General features: G+C 44.5%; 1 protein-coding gene across 2 annotated transcripts in view; it reads right to left on the bottom strand.

Moving 5' to 3' along the window:
• The window catches only part of NR3C2 (nuclear receptor subfamily 3 group C member 2), a 317,849-nt gene that overhangs the window by 39,712 nt on the left and 263,394 nt on the right, over nucleotides 1-14,743 (bottom strand). The gene's annotated exons all lie outside the window — the stretch shown is intronic.

The raw sequence follows: 14,743 nt of genomic DNA, 5'->3' as shown, positions 1-14,743 counted from the left end.
TGACTGCTTCCAAATCATCATCTTACTCTACTCTGACAAAGATTATGAAACTAAAATTGTGTTTAATCTTCTGCCATGGCTTGAGGGCTACTGTCTGCCATTCACAGAACACGGCTCCTCCCAGTTCCCACAGCTTGCTCTGTTTTCCTGTCTTTGTCACTGTGTTTTCCTGCCAGCCATACTCAAGGCTTTTAGACAGCAGGAGACTGTAAAAGTTCTTCAATAAACTATGGTTACAACAGGTCATCTGGAAACAGTCCTCGGGGACCTGTTGGTTACAGTGCTGATGCCTTATGGGGAGGAAGAAGATGGACTCAATGTGTCATTTTTGTCTTCCACAAACTGCTATTTAATTGATGTAACCTTGTTTCACTGGCTGATGCTCTCAATGCCTAAAGACGATAATTTGCCAGCTTTGCCACCTGTGGGGCCGCAGGAAAAGAATGACGGTGCTGTTTATTCCAGATTCTTCGGCAACAGCGCACCAACCTGTCTTCTCCCTCACACACCTCTGAGGTGTGTAAGACGGCACTTTGGGAAGTATTGCAAAAAGACTACCGAAATAATCCACAGTCGACTCTGCATTAGACCCAAGGGACCGTCTGCACTGTGTCCTCTGTTCTTCTCAAGACAAAGCTATATCCTTCCATGATCGGTTTTCATATGGCTCGTGTTCGGAATGCTGTGAGGTGAGCTAAATATCTCCCAGTGATGGGCAGAGGTGAATAGCGTCCAGCCACTGAGCTGCTGAACCATCGCGAATGCCGCAGACTCTCTGCAGCAGCTCCGTCACTAAGGACACTTGGTTTTCTAGTAGCAGCTGAACCATCAGTAACTGCCTCGAGGCCCTTGTGTGGTATGTCGTCGTGAGGCCGCTCGGGCCTCAGAACAGGGAGTCAACCCTGAGATCACAGCAGATCGAGACATTGCAGCGTCACTACGTCATCAGGCTGGGATAAATCAAACGTTCTGTTCTGTGGACAGTGTGACAGATGGCTCCTGACTCATGCATACCATTAACAAAATCCACATAACCCAACATTTACAAACTGTCCCTTCTTCAAAACCTTAATGGGAATAAAAATTACCGCAATTTGAATCTGCAAATTACTCAGGTTTACGGTCTCTCCTCCCAACGATGGTCACGTTTGCTAGTTATGTTCCTGACCGGCTCTCCTTAGGGTGGCCGGAGGTCGTCTGCCGTGGAGGAGCTCAGCTGTCAGGTCCTGAAGTCACCATGAGAACTGTGCCTGCTCTTACTTTCCTGGACTGGTGCTTTGGAGAGAGACTGGCAGTGCAGGGTCCCCACTACACCCCACAGTGCACTCAGTACTAGTTAGAAGTCACCCCAGTGCTCTCTTTCTCACCCAAATAGGTGCCCCCAAAGAGATGTGCTTTCATAAAACTGTCACTGGATTTCAGCCCCTCAGTTTCCACTGACTTTAGTGAATAATAATTGAAAACAGTAAGTGACAAAACTGAGAAGGGGCCTGGTGATAGTCATGGAAGGATAGGGAGAAAGAGCTTTTGGGCTCCCCCCCCCCATGAGTATTATACATGGCGTTTGTAAACATGCATGCATAATGAAACATAAAAAATGTATATATAGAGAGAATGGGGTGATTGCTCCTCCTGGCAAAGTACTTGCCATGTAAACAGGAGGACCTGGGCTGGAACCCCCAGACCACATGTTTAAAAAAACATAGCACCAGGTTTGGTGGCGTTTGCTCATAATCTCAGCGCTGGGAAGGCAAAGACATGCAGGTGCTTGGGGCTTGCTGGCCAGACAGCCTCAGCAAATTGGAGAGCCCTAGACCAAGAGGACCCCCCTCTCAAAAAGCAAGGTGGACAGTTCCTAAGAAATGATGTCACCTGAAGTTATCCTCTGGCCTGCAGAGACATGCGTACGACATGCACCTGCGCAGATATTCGCCCATGTGCCCATAAATACTAATAATATATAACATATAATACAATCCGTGACTCCCTTCAGGTACCAGAGAGAAAGCACGCAAATATAGCTACGTGCAGCAGCTCCGCTTTTCCACAGTGTGAATGGGGGGCTGCTGAACCGCATCACACACGTGCTGAGCACTGGTTCCACACTTGTCCTCTGGCAGCTCTGCCTCTCCCCGGCCAGTAACCATGTAACTGACTTGAACAAGGTGACTTCTAAGCAGCGTTTTAGGGTGACGTTGGAGAGGTATATGCGTCTCTGAGATGGGCAGCTGAAGAAGCCACGGTACGTTGAAGCAGCAATGGAGGGGGAACAGCAATGGAGGGGGTAAAGGGAGCCTCAGATCAGCATCTGCACCAGCCCTGGGGCTTGGGTACAGCCACGCAGGAACAAGCCAGCTCTCTGCTCCCACAGAAATTAACTGGACAGTTTACGATATAGCAAACAAATCTTACTTTTTTGTTTATGTTCCTATTCCATGCATGCATGTCTGTGTGGAGGTGTGAGGTCCTGGAGTTACAGACAGTTGTGATTTGCATGTAAGAGCTGGGAATTTAACCGAGGTCCTCTGGGAGAGCAGCCAGTGCTCTTAACCATTGAGCCATCTCTCCAGCCCCTGATCTTTTTGATTCTTGATTTAAAAAGGAAATTTATAAAATCCTTGCTCTAATCATAAACTTGACTAAAGTAATTTACTTATTCCAAAACATTTCCTGGAAGATTAAGTGGATTCTTGGAGGCTACTGTTACTTTAAGGTTTAAACTGAGGCTGGTCAGCCCCAGAGCTGCAGTTCTACAACACAGAATGTTTTCTAGCCCTGGAGGAATGCTCAATAAATGCTCACCGGCTTAAGGCTCATTACCCCAAACTACTGGCTAGTCAGGCTGCTGTGTACACACTTCCACAACCCCAATTCAATCAACGTGCATCAAAGTATCAGAAACACTTATATCTGAAGTGAACATTAGAGACTTTTTCTCGTCAGTATTTAGTGGGTGATATGGTAGGACAGTCATTTCATTACCACCCCAATGGTTTTAGCCAGGAAGTATCTAAAGGTGTGTGAAGGGTGAGGGAAGGGTTCTGTCCTTTGCACCTGTAGATCTGGTATCCACGGGCTTCCTTTAGTGATTGTCACTCTGATAAGAAGGACAACAAAAAAACATAGAAAAGAGATTTAAACAAAACAAAACAAAAAAAAACAAAATACATACATACATACACACACACATACATAAAACAACAACAAAAACCTGTAAGAAACAGCCACTGGGGCGAGTGCCATGGAGACATCTTCCCAGAGATGGTGCCATGAGTCTTGCAGAGGTGACCTGATGTGTGTAGATGTTAGAGCCTTGCAGAGGTGATGTGGTGTGTGTATATGTTAGAGTCTTGCAGAGGTGACCTGGTGTGTGTAGATCTTAGAGTCTTGCAGAGGTGACCTGGTGTGTGTAGATGTTAGAGTCTTGCAGAGGTGACCTGGTGTGTGTAGATGTTAGAGCCTTGCAGAGGTGACCTGGTGTGTGTAGATGTTAGAGTCTTGCAGAGGTGACCTGGTGTGTGTAGATGTTAGAGTCCTGCAGAGGTGACCTGGTGTGTTTAGATGTTAGGGCAGGAAAAGCTACTCAGCAGCTCTGTTTGTGTTACACAACCTTCCTTTACTGGGAAAGCCTTACCTGCTGAAAAAATATGCTGAGAGCCAAGCTCTGTTACCAGAGACACTCTCACATCTGGTAATGACACTGAGTCCTAGGCATCACTTTTAGGGTACAGTAATTACAAACAAAGGGGCCTTATTTTGTTTCAATTATTCTATGAAAGCGGGCACAATATCTGCTAGAGCAGAGCAAGAAGATTGTTCAACTCAATTAATTTATTAGACATTTGTCACGTGTCCTCTCTTATTACTGATTCTGAACATCTGTCACAGAGTAGATTTTGTTCAGGACATTATGAACAACTGCATCATTCATTACAGGGAAAAAGGAGTATGACACCACCCAGCCACTACACCCGACATGACATCCATTTCCCATAAGACATGCATATTGATTGATGCCACACACATGGGGCCTAGTCTTGATGTTTATTTGGTTTATCTGTTCAAAATAACCACTAAAGGCGGATGGGAAATATGGAGCGGACATTTCCCAACCTTCCCCTTCCTTCTGAAAGTCAGAGCCAATGGACTGTTGTTGCTCTTCAATGGCAAATGATTTGTTGAGGCTTTGGTGCTTGTTGCCTAAGAGCAATGCATGAAGAACAGGGCTTCTAAGGGGTCAGTTCCCGTGTCTCAGGCAAGTCCCAGGCTGCGTTACAGGGCAGTTTGGCTAAAAAGAGGGGCAATTACAACCAAAGGTCTTTCTTTATTGTGAAGTTCCACACAAAGAATCGGGTGTGCATAGAGGCTCTGTCAAATGTCAAGGAAATAACCTGAGCCTGTGTTGTGGCCTGCTCGCTACTTCTGTGTTCCTCATTCCTTACCAGTGTTATTGAGTTAAGAGGTGGGTCTTTTCCTGGGTGGTTAAATCATGACATTAGAGCCTATACTAATTATTAATCTCTTTGTATTTGCTATCATCAAAAACCTGATGAGAAATAATTTACGGTGAAAGGATTAATTTTGGCTTATGGTATAAGAAAGCATATAGACTATGACGTCAGGGAAGAAGGCATGTGGAAGGGTTATGAGAACTGTGGCTAATCACAGCGCATCTCCGTCAGGGACGCAGACAGAGAGGAAACAGACTGAAGATACATACTTCTTCCTACCAGGCCCCAACTTAAGGTCTCCTCGCTGGGACCAAGTGTTCGAATACATAAGCCCACATGGGACACTTCACATTCAAACCATAATAAGGTCTTTATCGAGTTGAGTGGGCAAAGTTCTTTGGGGGGGGGCAGCATCTATTCTCTGGATGAGAACTGCTGTTTGGAAGCAACTACGGAGTCCCATTTGGAGCAACAAAGAAGCCCCTCACCAGACACTAAACCCACTGGCAGCTTGCTTCTGAATCTCCCAAACTCCAGAACTGTGAGAAACACATTTTGTTGCTTATAAATTACTTAGTCTTTGGCATTTTGTTACAGCAGCACAGAGTGAAGTAAAGAATGACAAAAACCAATAAAGCTGCATCCCTCCGCGGAGTTATGTTGGGAACAGAGGCCTCAAGGAAGGTCTGTGACTGGTCGTGTCCTGAGAAAGTTTTCCATTTAGGGAAACCAGCTCACCTCAAAATAGGCTGTTTCTATTGGGGCCAAGTTGACACGTTGTCCCAGAAGTTTTCTTCTCTGCAGACAAGCCCACGGACCCTTTCTTTGTCTTTGTTATTTTGAAAGTTAAGATAATAGTCTGTAATATGTTTATCTAATAGATATGCTGATATCATTCTATGCTACAAGAGACATGGTGTGGCTGAAAAGCCAAAGAGTGGGAAAGACAAAGTGTGAGGTGCAAAGGGAGTGGAAGCAGGGTGGGCGGTGCTGTCCTCCGTGTGGAGAAGACAGCCACTGGAGTCAGCAGTGATCCATGGAACTGTGTCACCTGTCACCTGGCTCATCATGTTAGTCCTCCACTCAGGAACCTATGTGTCATGTGTCCTGTAACCCATCAACCACACTGTGGGACACTAGGGGACAGAATGCATTCTTTTCTGTGTTTTTTCTATAGTCCTGAGGCTTTGAATGCTGTAGACATTCTGCATATTTATTTCTGATATTTATTTATGAGCTAGTCCCTGCTCATACATTCTTGAATTCCTTTTTGAGGAGTGTATGATATTTGAACATTATGAGAGCATGTGTGTGGGTACACATGTGTGGGCACATGTGTGGGCACATGTGTGGGTACATGTGTGTGGGTACATGTGTGGGCACATGTGTATGGGTACATGTGTGTGGGTACATGTGTGTTTATGTGTATGTAAAGTCAGAGGAAACCCTCAGGTCTTGGTTCTTGCCTTCCAGCCTGTTTTAAGAGAGGGTCTCTGTCCCCTGGCTACATACAGCAGACTAGGGGACTCTCCTGTTCCCGTCTCCCATCCAGTTGTTCAAGTACCGGTGTTCCAGATGTGCACCACTGCACTCAGACTTAAGTGGGTTCTGGGAAGCCCACGCTACCCACTGAGCCATCTCCTCAGCTTAGTGAAGTGATAAAGTTTAGTGAAGTGATAAAGAGACTGAATTTTACATCCAGGGAAGTGAGTAGCAGATATTCATTTATGTTGTCATTTAGAAAACTATGCCTCAACCCCAAACAACCAATCACAGCGGATCGTAAGATGCAGATAGCATGCTTAAGTCAACGACTTTTCATATAAACTAGTTTAAAGGGAGGACTTACAACATAAAACAAAACGAAGACTAAGCAATATCATCCTCCTAATGGTTCTGGGAAAAATGGTAATTTTAATAAAATGATTATGTGATATAATTTATAAGAATGTGATGGGTTTGTTCTCCTTATTCTATTTTGTGGCATTGGGGATGGAGTTAAGGGCTTTATAAGTGAGCACTCTACTGCTGACTTACAACCATACCCTTGAGGTTATTTTTAAATAACTTGATAGATTCTAGAATTCTGTTTAGGTAATTCTCAATAGAAACAACTTTTATAAAGAAGAGGTCTTACACTCCTCAGTGATTTAAGAGGGTCTCATGGACCAGCAGTGGACTGCTGGTGGCTAATTCCCTCATACAGTAGATTAGAAATGAGCCTTAGCAAAGTAAATCCATTCAGTTGAGCACAGCAAAGCAGTTAGCAGGAAGGTTGGAGATCGGACCTTCAAGGTCGAGCTCTTAAATACTGCCATGGAATCAGATGGAGGTACAATGACTTAACTGTGGGACTAAAGTCCCAGTTCTTCACAGCAGGTTCAGCGGGGCTGTCTGTGCACTGCTGTGCTTCTACTTCCTTTCAAAGGTACCTAATGAGAGACAACGTGTGATCAGTCAGCAAGGGCTCCATGTTATAAAGTGCCAGGCACCATCATGATGTCTCAAAGGTTTACACCATAACCTCAAAGGAAGAGTCTACATTGAGCTAAAGAAACCGAGCTCTAGACCAGGGGACTCTTGGGTCCTCCCCATTTAATGAAGAGGAAAAACAAACACCTGTGTTACAGAGCTTGGAGGACTAAGAACAAGGGTGTCCTTGAACCCTTCTGAGGCCCCACACGACTCATGATTACTTTGTCCCCCAGAATACACAGTGATAGAGAAACATCACAACTTAGCAAGAAGAAGGGAGAGAGCTCACACTGCTAACCCTCCTGATGCCACTGGAGTACTACGTCCTCTGTCCAGGGGCAGAGCTATACAGAGATGCTGCTGAGAAGTGTCCCCTCAGCCATGGCTGGCAGGTGTCTTGTTTGTTTCTTCCATTGTATACTTACTTTTGAACTGGGAATTTCTGGTTTCTTTGGAAAGTCGGTTATGTCAAACGCTGATTGGCTGAAAGTATGTTGCGTGATGAAGGATTCTTTGATAAGAGCACACATGTATTGGTTCGCCTGACATTGCATAGTTGAGCTCCATTTGTCATGACTCCATAGAGAGAAATGCACCGAGAAACTTCTAGTGGTGTTCTGGCATCTTCTTACAGCTTCGGCAGACTCAGGATGATCAGGATGATCGGCAGAATGAGGTCAGCTGATGGGCGGGTACGTGATGTTTGCAGGAAGTATAAGGAGGATTCAGGAGACAAGTGTGTAGGGGGTTTGCATAACTAGCCTTGCAATGCTTCATTGATTTCCTGTTTCAGCTCATCTTCACTTCGGTGAGAGAGGCAGGACAATGAGCTTTTCCTCTCGTCCTCCATCCCGTCCCTCAGGCTGACCAGTGCTGAGGCTGAGGCCTGGCTATTTCTGCTACGTAGAGGCACCGCTGCTGATTCACGTTTGCTGTCCCGACACTACCAGACTGGGCTGCTGCATTTTCATGAAGCGTTTGCGAGTGGATCAAGCTACTTCTGCTGAACCCTATGAACTAACTGCTCATTTCCTGACAATGCTGACTGGATTTGCTCCAAAGAGCACTTCCATTAAAAAAAAATATTAAAAGTAGGTTTTCAAAAAAAAAAAAAAAAAAAAATCAAAGCCTACACACTTGTTTCAAAAATGTGTGTGTCCAACCATGTTGCAGACCATGTGGTTGTCAGAGGACAACTTTCCTAAACTTCCTACATCGTGGGGTCTGAGAATCAGACTCAATTGTTCAGGCTGAGTTCAAGTGCCTCTACCTGCTGAGGCATCTCACTGGCCCTCTGTTTCTTTTAAGAGTCAAATGCTAGAACGCAAGGAGGCATAATCCCCTCCTGCAGCCTCTTCTATATATGGCTCACTTAATACACCGAGCTTGGGCTAACAGGAAAATGCAGGGGTCACAGACCAGCGCTTCATTTCTCCTGCCAGCTACAATGATAGGGGATAAAAATCATGTGACCCCCTTTCCAATCTAGACGTGTCTAAAGCCAAGAGTTGAGAAAATTCTTTCTGCACCAGGTGATGCGTCGGCTCCCCTCTATCAGGGGCTCCCCTCTATCAGGGGCTCCCCTCTATCAGGGGCTCCCCTCTATCAGGGGCTCCCCTCTATCAGGGGCTCCCCTCTATCAGGGGCTCCCCTCTATCAGGGGCTGGCCACGCCAACAAATGATTGTCTTTGCTTTTTGCATCCTGTCACCTATGTGGGTGAGAAAGCCTGGAGTCGTCCTTAGCTAATGAACTGAGCTTTAAAAATAAATTAATATTGTAATAGAAGGAATCGAGTCAGAGCTAAGCAAGTGCTCTACCGTGGAGGAGTAACCTGAACTCTTGTAATCTTTAGTTTCAAACAGCCTCACAAGTTGTCCAGTATGGCTTACACTTGCCTTCAACTTGTGATCCCCCTGCCTCAGTCTCTAGAGCAGTTGGGATGAAACGCCCAGCTTTTAAAGGAGCATCTTTCTCTATGAGACTTTGATGTAGCACAGGGCATACTTGGATGCTAATAGTGTGTTCTGAGCACAGCACACAAACTGGCTTTCCCATGCAGGATAGAAGAGAAACGAAGCCCAGATCTATTTGTACACATGCTGGTCACCCCCAGGGGTGCAGCATTTCTGCACAGTCCGCAATACAACGTCAAGGTGGAAAGTAGGCAGTGCAAGTTCCTATTTCATCAAATTAATCTGCTGTCCTTAGACAGGGGACTATATGCTATGCAACTGAAAAGAACAGGCATTACACTTCATCTCAGCCCAAGGCTCCAAAGCCATCAGCTTTAACTGACTTATTCCTGGCTACCTGACCCAACCCTGCAATCGAACTGCTGCAGAGAAAATAATTTTTGTCTATAAAATTTTCAGTGAAGAAACTTAGTGATTTTATGTCCACGAAAGAGTGCTTTCAGCGGAAGAGAACAAAGCCCTGTGAGCATGCTCACTGAGGAAAGCAATATGCCAACATCCAAGGCACAGCGCCTTACCGATAATGTGGGATCTTAAATTGTTGTTGACTTCTTTCAAAGTGGAAACAGGCTGCCTGTACTTAGGCAGCACACAGTGCGTTTCTTATGTCACTGCCACTGTCTAGGATCCCAGGACACTTATGCACAACTAATCTCATATTCATCTTGTCTTCATTTCCTCTCCTCAAAACCACCAGCTTCATTAACTCTTCAAGCGATTTCTCAAGTGCTCTACAAGAGACATTGTGTAAAAAATGCTGAACAGACGGGAGTACTCTTGAAGTAACATTTAGATAAAATCTGCAGGAACGACTCCATTCCAAAGTTCAGAGCCTTTGAAAGGACCCAGCAGCGCAAGAAGGCAAGTTCCACTGTACTCGTTTCTGATCCTCACGCTGCTGGGAAGACTATCAACAGACCAAATGAGTTACTGAGTGCCAAGGATGTGTGAAGCATTTTGTAGAGACACTGGGGCTGATGTTTAAAAGCATACTTTCTCCCTGGAACAGTCAGTGTACGGAGTACAAAAGTCACCAAAAGGCTGACATAGAAATGAACCTGTTTTAAAGAAATCTGGTGGGATGTAGCTCAGGGGTAGAGCACTGTGCTCAAACTCCAGGGGGAAAAAAAGGGTGTTTGTTTATTTAGTTTGGTTATTGACAGGCTTTCCCCTGTAGTGTAGGCTGCTGTTTGAACTCTGACCTCCCTGCCTCTGCCTCCTGATGTGTGGCACCATGTCCAGTTCCTTCCTACTCTAATCCTCATCACTATGATAGGTTGAAAAGGGAAAGGAAAAAAAAATTTTTTGAAATAAGGGTGGTGGAGGATATGCCTTGCTTAGAGAACTGTCCCAGACTTTCATCTGTTCTCACAAACACAACTGTGAAATGAGTGTAAACTACCCTCATAGGCTCATATATTTGAACACTTGGTCTGCAGCTGGTAGCAGTGTTTAGGAAGGTGTGTGGCCATTAAAACACAGAGCTTTGCTGGAGGAAGCGAGTGACTAGGGACAGGCCTTGAGGATTTATAGCCTGGCCCAAATTTTTGTTTACATCCCCGTGGTTGAGCATGGATACAATGTAACCAGCTAAGGCTGATGCTCTCCACACTTTCCCTGTTAGTGGACTCTACTCCTTTGGAACTATGAGCCAAAATGAACCATTTCAACCTTAAGTTGTTTAAGGGAGAAGGTAACTAATACATCTCCCTACACAACTATTTCTTATTCACAGATGTTCCCTTAGCTGTCCTCTGTTAGACTGTTCCTTCAGGTATAACCCCATACTAGTCTACTTTTGTGGCAAAGATTAATCTCTGCAGATAGCCACTGGCCACTTTCTACTTTGGGCAGTGTTTTCCTTAAAAGTCTCAAACTCAACTATCTCTGAGAGCTAGGTATCCTTGAGTGAACAGGACTTGTGGATAGCAGACACTGGGCAAACTACCTAGCATGTACCACTTGAGAGGGGACATCCCTGCCCACCACCACAATAATCAGGCCACTTGCTATGGACTTTGTCCTTTAGCTGTTGTGTAGCTGAGATTTTCGCAGGTACAATGAAAAGGGAAGAGGCAGGCTCTTCATCTTACCAGGACGGTAATAAGCGAAGAGGCAAGGGTAAGTTTTTAACAATGTGAAGAGGCAGTGAATGCATGCTTCCATGTAAGACAGATATAGGCAAAAAGAAGAAGAAGAAGAAGGAAGGAAGATTACATACTGTAAACCATAAGAAATCCTCATTAGGAAGGAGAAAGGGCTTGAGACAGAGGAAGGAGCTAGTACTGAGCAAAATGGCTGCGATTCACCCCTCCTCTGGGCCCCTCTCATGATGATTGCCATTCTCCGCCACTGGATGTGACCCATACTGTAGTGCTTGTTATTGTCGTGTTAGTCTTTTGGGGCAAGGGTTTGTCACCCTGACTCCAGCTACCCCAGGCATCCCTGAGGATGTCCTGACTTCCACCTATGCATAGAAACACTCTTGAGACACATGACACTCTGTAAATGAGACCTCCTGAAGTTCCGGAGTGGTGGGTGCAAGGCGCCCACAGGCGTTGTTTGTTGGGAGAATGGCTGCGATAGCCATCACCTAGGAAAATTGAAAGTGTTGACATAGTAACCTAGCAACCAGGAACATGAAAGGGTTCAAGGTGTAATGAACACATGACATGAAATAACCAATCAATGAGCTGTCTGCTCTAATGGTGCATGATGTCACAGTCAGCACTCCTGCACACTAGCTGAGACAGTCTCTCTTCCTTGGAGGTCCCCTCAGAGTCCCAAGAAGAGGCTAGAGAAGTACCACTGAATTCCACTCTGTTCTCCCCAACAGTCTTGGGACCAAAATTATACAAGTTTCAGATGGCAAAAATTATTATTAGAGAGAGATTATATATGCCTTGAACAGACTTCTAATTTTGAAATACTGGTCAGAGCTTAAGAGAAATTGACTGAAACACCCCATGGGGGAGAAAGGAAGCAAGAAAAGAAAAAAGAAAATCTTTCATCAAAAGCTCAAGTGGGAGTTTTAATGTGTTGAACTGATAAGAAATTTGAATAGTTGCAGTGATCTGTTGCAATGTGTAGTATATTGTTTCAAGGTAGAATTGAATAATTAATCATCTAATACTTATCTGAAAAGTTTTGAATTTATAATAAGAAAAGTTCTGTGCTAAAGTATTAACTCATATTTTCACTTCAGTATTTAATGGGAAAATTTGGAAAGAATGTTTCCTTTATTACTTCCCATTTCCTGCCTTTCCTCCAGCTCAATATTGCTAATGTGTAGCTGAAGGATAAGATCATCAGATGTCCGCAGACTCATTTCAAAGGCCAACACAAGCAGCTACCTGTAACATTTTGTTCCTCTGTGACCGTGACTAGTACAGCATCACATTGCTCTTCCCACCCTAACCTTCATTACCTTCATTCTGGAACCAGACATAGGAATCCTGAACCCCCCCCCCCCAGAAAATTACTAGACTAGTGAGTTAATTTGTTCAATAACTAATCTATCTGGCAAAAATGTACAGAGCAGCTACTATGTCTTAGGCTCGGTGCTAGATGCTAGAAAAAAATACTGTCAAGAGTCTGAAGCCAAAAGAACTAGCTAAACCTTAAGAAATGGGGTGTTTCCCCTCTGACTTTCATGTGTTCAAAAGGAGTGTTCTTAGGTTCTTTGTTGAACATTTTATCTTTTGATGTTATTTATGTTTTAAAACTAATACTTGAAATAAAAAGCAAAGGACACAAAAGGAAATGTGAATTCAGCTTCATAAAGTTGAGAACATGCGTGCGTCATAAAATACTACTGAAGCTGGGCATGTGATTCAGTCCTAAGTGCTCTGCCTAGTGCGCATGAAGTTCTGAATCCTTTGCATAAGCCAATAGTTTGTCTACAACCCCAGCACTCAGGATGTAGACTCAGTAGGATCAGGAGTCCAAGGTCATTCTAGGTTCACAGTCAGTTTAAGGCTAGCCTGGGCTACATGAACCTTATCTCAAAAAAAAAAAAAAAAATAAACAAATGAAAACAAAACAAAAACAAGATCACGTTGTAATTTTTAAAAGTGGAAATAAAGAGAATGTAACAGACGGGAATAAAAATTACAAACCACTTTGACTTTACATCCAAAGTAAGCAAAATGATAATTTAAACTAATGATGGGAAGAGGCCTTGAGCTGACATTTCTCCAAAGAAAAGACATCAGTGGCTGGTCAAGATTTCCCAACACTAACAGTCCCCAAAGACACACAAAGCCCAACTGTAACAAGTGGTTCTAAAGGATGGATATTGAAATAAAGATGGAGAAACTGGAACCTGTTTTCAGCAGGCAGGTTGTAAAAATGTTGCAAGTTCTGTGTACTTTGGAACTCCTCAGAATGTACAATGCAGGATTAGCATATGCCCAGAGGGTCTACTACAGGTATGTATAAGTCAGAATTGAAAACAAGAACAGATACTGTGGAGAGGTGACTGAGAAATGGGCCCAGAGGTTCATACACTTTCCTATTTGGTCACTGGCTGGTGTCACTGTTTGGGAAGTTATTTGGCCATTAGAAGGTGGAGTCTTGCTGGAAGTATGTCAGGAGGGGGAGGGATTTGAGGTTTTTATAGGCTTACCTCCCCTCCTGTTTCTTTACCCCTCTACTGCCCTTCTCCTGACACCATGCCTTTCTTGACATGTTGGCTCTGTCCCTCTGGAGCCCTTTCTTCCGTTGCTGTTGTCTGGAGGTGTGGTCCCAGTCACAGTAAAGTCCTGAGTGCCCTTCTCCGAGGGGCATTCGCACACCCACGTCCTCAGCTGCACCATCCACTGCGCCCAGAGGCGGCCAGGCAGCCACAGGCAGACGCTCGGCTTTCCCGGTTTCCTGCAGCTGTGCTCTATGAAGCCAAGGCGAACACCTGCTCAGTGAATACTAAACCATTTCCCCAAGGGGAAACTGAGGGCACACCCACTGTGCCCCTGGGCACGCTGTTTCTTGGCTGTTCTGTAGGTAATGTTGTTCAGCATGCATTTCTGATTAGCTGCATTATTTAATGCACACTGTTGAGTCATCACAGAACTCATGGAAACAGAAAGATAGTTCATGACTGTGTGAGGATGCTTTTCCTCTCCACATGGCATCCTCCCAGCCTTGCTGAGCTCGGTGGCATCAGGCTGCACATGAGCACTGTACAGTTTGAACAGGGACATTACCAAGAAGAGCATAAAAGTGAGGAGAGCGTAGCAAAGACTAGAACTCATACAGGAGGCTTGCGGACAGTCTCAGAAAGGCAGAGCACAGCCCTTTTTGTTCCCTACTGCAATGTACGCTCAACAGTGACATCCATTTTCCATTCAACATGTGCCACATCGATGGCTAAGTTATCGTGTGTGTTTGTGGTGAGATTAAAACCAGATGTAACCACCAACAGGCAATTCACAGGTGGAGACCACATAGATAAGAGAATACTGCTCAGCCATGAAAAGGCATGGAGACTTGAAGACACGCTTTGGGGCAAATGTGGACCATATTGTGTTTAATTAAAATAAGCCAGGCACTAAAGGACAAAGATTGCATGATTGCATTCTGGCAAAATTTCATATCCAATGAGAACCTGATACACATACTTAGGAAGATTAGTAAGATCACACCGATCTGTTCAGACGAAACTCAAATGCACAGAGCCTTCAGTTGGTACCAGGAGATTCTGATACCAACTATTTAGCAATAGCAGCTGATTACTGATGGAAACCCGGTCAATTTAAAATGTGCCTATCAGTTCTTTGGCTTCACTTTTGATGAAAATTTATGCCACACTAGGATTATTCTAAGCACTTGCCATAGTGGGGTT

This window comes from Micromys minutus, assembly GCF_963924665.1.
Source record: "Micromys minutus genome assembly, chromosome: 24".
Taxonomy (NCBI): Eukaryota; Metazoa; Chordata; class Mammalia; order Rodentia; family Muridae; genus Micromys; species Micromys minutus.
This window is presented reverse-complemented; position numbering and strand designations above follow the sequence as displayed.